Consider the following 4851-nt stretch of genomic DNA (forward strand, 5'->3'; position numbering starts at 1 on the left):
TATATATAAGGGGCAATGCTACTATCTCTTTTTCCACACTTGTGCTTCAAAGTAGCACCTTGTTCTTCATGTAGGGAGTCTCATATTTTGTGCTTCAAAGTAGCACCATGTTTTTCATATAGTGAGTCTCATAAGTTGTCTTGTTTATACTAGTGGGAATTTTTCATTATAGAACTTGTCTTGTATATTCCTACGATGGGCTTCCTCAAAATGCCCTAGGTCTTCATGAGCAAGCAAGTTGGATGCACACCCACTAGTTTTCTTTTGTTGAGCATTCATAGCTCTAGTGCATCCGTTGCATGGCAATCCCTACTCCTTGCATTAACATCAATCGATGGGCATCTCCATAGCTCATTGATTAGCCTTGTTGATGTGAGACTTTCTCCTTTTTTGTCTTCTCCACACAATCCCCATCATCATATTCTATTCCACCCATAGTGCTATATCCATGGCTCACGCTCATGTATTGCGTGAAGGTTGAAAAAGTTTGAGATTGTTTAAGTATGAAACAATTGCTTGGCTTGTTATCATTTACCTACTCGAGGACAAGCAGGAATTAAGCTTGGGGATGCTTGATACCTCTCCAACGTATCTATAATTTTTTATTGCTCCATGCTACTTCATCTACTGTTTTGGACTATAATGGGCTTTATTTTCCACTTTTATATTATTTTTGGGACTAACCTATTAACCGGAGGCCCAGCCCAGAATTGCTGTTTTTTTGCCTTTTTCAGTATTTCGAAGAAACAGAATATCAAACGTAGTCCAAACGGAATGAAACCTTCAGGAACGTGATTTACTCATCAGATAAGACCCAGGAGACTTGGACCCTCCGTCGAGAAAGCCACGAGGCGGTCACGAGGGTGGAGGGCGAGCCCTCCCCCTGGGTGCACCCCCTGCCTCGTGGGCCCGCCGAAGCTCCACCGACATACTCCTTCCTCCTATATATACCTACGTATGCCCGTACGATCAGAACAGGAGCCAAAAACCTAATTCCACTACCGCAACCTTCTGTATCCACGAGATCCCATCTTGGGGCCTGTTCCGGAGCTCCGCCGGAGGGGGCATCCACCACGGAGGGCTTCTGCATCATCACCATAGCCCCTCCGATGAAGTGTGAGTAGTTTACTTCAGACCTTCGGGTCCATAGCTAGTAGTTAGATGGCTTTTTCTCTCTTTTTGGATCGCAATACAATGTTCTCCCCCTCTCTTGTGGAGATCTATTCGATGTAATCTTCTTTTTGCGGTGTGTTTGTTGAGACCGATGAATTGTGGGTTTATGATCTAGTATTATCTATGGAAAATATTTGATTCTTCTCTGAATTCTTTTATGTATGATTGAGTTATCTTTGCAAGTCTCTTCGAATTATCCGTTTGGTTTGGCCAACTAGATTGGTAGTTCTTGAAATGGGAGAAGTGCATGGCTTTGGGTTCATTCTTGCGGTGTCCTTACTCGGTGACAGAAAGAGTTGCAAGGCACGTATTGTATTGTTGCCATCGAGGATAACAAGATGGGGTGTTTATCATATTGCATGAATTTATCCCTCTACATCATGTCATCTTGCTTAAAGCATTACTCTGTTTTTAACTTAATACTCTAGATGCATGCTGGATAGCGGTCGATGAGTGGAGTAATAGTAGTAGATGCAGAATCGTTTCGATCTACTTGTCACGGACGTGATGCCTATATACATGATCATTGCCTCTCATAACTATGCTCAATTCTGTCAATTGCTCAACAGTAATTTGTTCACCCACCGTAGAATACTTATGCTCTTGAGAGAAGCCACTAGTGAAACCTATGGCCCCTGGGTCTATTCTCATCATATCAATCTATATCACTTTATTTACTTGCTTTGTTTTTAATTTGCCTTTACTTTTTACTTTGCATCTATCTATCAAAAATACCAAAAATATTATCTCTATCAGATCTCACTCTCTTAAGTGACCGTGAAGGGATTGACAACCCCTAAGCGTTGGTTGCGAGTTGCTATCATGTTGTGCAGGTACGAGGGACTTGCGCATGACCTCCTACTGGATTGATACCTTGGTTCTCAAAAACTGGGGGAAATACTTACGCTACTGTGCTGCATCATCCTCTCCTCTTCGGGGAAAACCAACGCAAGCTCAAGACGTAGCACCGACGTGTGGGACTGCCAACACCTGGGTCCACCAGCCATGCACTAAATTACTTCGTAGTAGAGTGAAGGTAGACTACCCCGATCGAAGCGCCGCAGTATTGCCCAATGAGCCGTCAAATCACAAAACCCCCTCCTTTCCAGCTGTAAGTTGGACGGACAAAGCAACCATCATTTCACTCTTCTCTCTCAGCTTCCTCTCTTGAAGAAAACCCCCACTCGCTTAGCTTCTCCCTCATCTCGTTCCTCCTTTCACTCTTCTTTCTCAGCTTCCTCTCTAGGATGGACGCTGGAGCACCGGCCGACGTGATGTCTATGGCTCTGGCCAAAACCGTCGAGGCTGATGGTACGAAGAAGGGCAAGCACCCCGCCGAGACTACCACAGACAAGCTCAAAGCCATCGCCGTGTCCAAGCCCCCCTCTCCGGGATCCCTCATTAAGCAAGTCCAGGTAATGTCTCTTGTTGATGATCCTTTTCTCGATCTTGATCGTGTTTTTTCATCTAACACATAGTACTAGTACTGGTAGTACAACTTTCTGGGTGATCTTGCATGTGATTTTAGTGTGCCAAATGACGGTTCTAAATTCCTCTTTTGACCAAAACATGCGAGAGCTTGACACTGATTTCTTATAGATTACTTTCAACTACTCCCTCTGTCCCAAATTTCTTGTCTTAGATTTGTCTAGATACAGATGTATCTAATACTAAAATGTGACTTGATACATCCGTATCTAGACAAATCTAAGACAAGAATTTTGGGACGGAGGGAGTACTTTATGAACATCAATGCTACATTTTAAGAGGGTATATTTGCCTCAGTAACTTGTGTTATGGATATTGCATGTAATCCCTCTGCTCTCATGCCTTTGAAGACATGTTCTAGTGTCTTTGTTCACTCATTTCTGTGCGTATATGTAGTCATATATGGAGTATAATATCGAAAATCATCTTATATTTCTGAACGGAGGTAGTAATAAAATATGGTTTCTGTTTGAATTAGAACCAGGTCCGCGGTGGAGATGAAGTTCTCAAAGTCATGCCGTGTGAACTGGAAGACATAGTGATGAGTTGTACTGCTGAACTATCCAGCTGCTGGCCAACCAAAAAAATGACAGAGGGAGTGGTCTGACTTGTGGGCCGGTTTAGTTGACGCGTATGCAAGATTTTTTTAGTTATGATATACGTCAACAAACGATTCTAGCAGACGTAACCGTTGGATGTCAATCCAACGGCTTTCGTGTTTCTTCAATCTCTGATCTTCTTGCTCCAGCCGCCAAAGCAGCACCGGCGGGACCGCCTGCTCCCGCTTCCCGTGGCCGGCTGTGCTGCCGTGCAGGCCTCAGCACCCCCTACTACTCCCACTGATGGCCAGGGCATCCCTCTACTCACCCACACCCCCTATTATTCTGCGGCGACGGCAGCCTCACACCGCAACCGAACCGGTGAACCCTCGTACTCCTCTCCACGCGGGCTTCCACTGCCGCGTCTTCCCCGGCTCCGCATCGTCCCCTTCCTAGGCCTCGCCGTCGTCCACCGCCGTGGTGCTCTCGGTGCGCCGTGGTCAATGTGGTCAACGACCGACTTCCATTGGAAGAGTACTATACATGGAGAGGCTGACAGCTGGGTCCACGGCAGCCGCAAGGAAGTGCCTCCTTATTACGCGGAAAATAATTATTCCTCCACCTGACAGCAGGGACCCATCGGACGGGCCACCAGTATTTCGCGAAAAAAACATTTCCCCCTGACTACTGGGGCCCACCGGACGTGCCACCGTATTTCGCGAAAAAAACATCCCCCCGCTATCAGCTCGTACCCACCGGAAGTGCCTCCTTATTACGCACAAAAAATGAATACCACCCTGCTAGCTGGGACCCACCTTGGTGGGAGGCTGACTTGTGGGCCTACTAAGTTGACTGGGACGGAGGCCTTTGTTAACTTTAGTCAATATATGAACGATTCTCGCTCCAGTGATCGTACGATGTCCATCCAACGGCCGTAGTGCTTCTTCAACCTCTGGTCTTCTTGCTCCAGCCGCCCAAAGCAGCGCCGGTCATGCCGCCTGCTCCTGCTGCCCGTGGCCGGCTGTGATGCCGCAGAGGCATCACCGCCCCCTACTACTCCCACGGCTGGCCAGGCCATCCCTCTACGCACCCACACCCCCTGTTATTCTGCGGCGATGGCAGCCTCACACCGCAGCCGAACGAGTGATCCCTCATACTCCTCTATGCATGGGCATCCACTGCCGCGTCTTCCCCGGCTCTGCGTCGTCCCCTTCCTAGCCTCGCCGTCGTCCACCGCCCTGGTGCTCTTGGCGCAGCATGGTCAATGTGGTCAAGGAACGGCTTCCATCGGACATGGACTCTACGTGGAGAGGCTGACAGCTGGGTCCACGGCAGCCGCAAGGAAGTGCCTCCTTATTACGCACAAAATAATTATTCCTCCACCTGACAGCGGGGACCCACCAGAATGGCCACCGTATTTTGCGAAAAAATGATTCGCCCCCTGACTGCTGGGACCCACCAGCTACATCTTCGCACACAAGGAAGTGCGTCCGAAAAAATACGATTCACCCCCTAACTACTGGGACCCACCAGCTACATCTTCGCATGCAAGGAAGTGCGTCTGGGCAAAAAAACGATTCACCCCCGTGACTGCTGGGACCCACCAGCTACATCTTCGCACGCAAGGAAGTGCGTCCGAAAAAAAACGATT

The sequence above is a fragment of the Triticum dicoccoides genome, chromosome 2A (assembly GCF_002162155.2).
Source record: "Triticum dicoccoides isolate Atlit2015 ecotype Zavitan chromosome 2A, WEW_v2.0, whole genome shotgun sequence".
NCBI lineage: Eukaryota > Viridiplantae > Streptophyta > Magnoliopsida > Poales > Poaceae > Triticum > Triticum dicoccoides.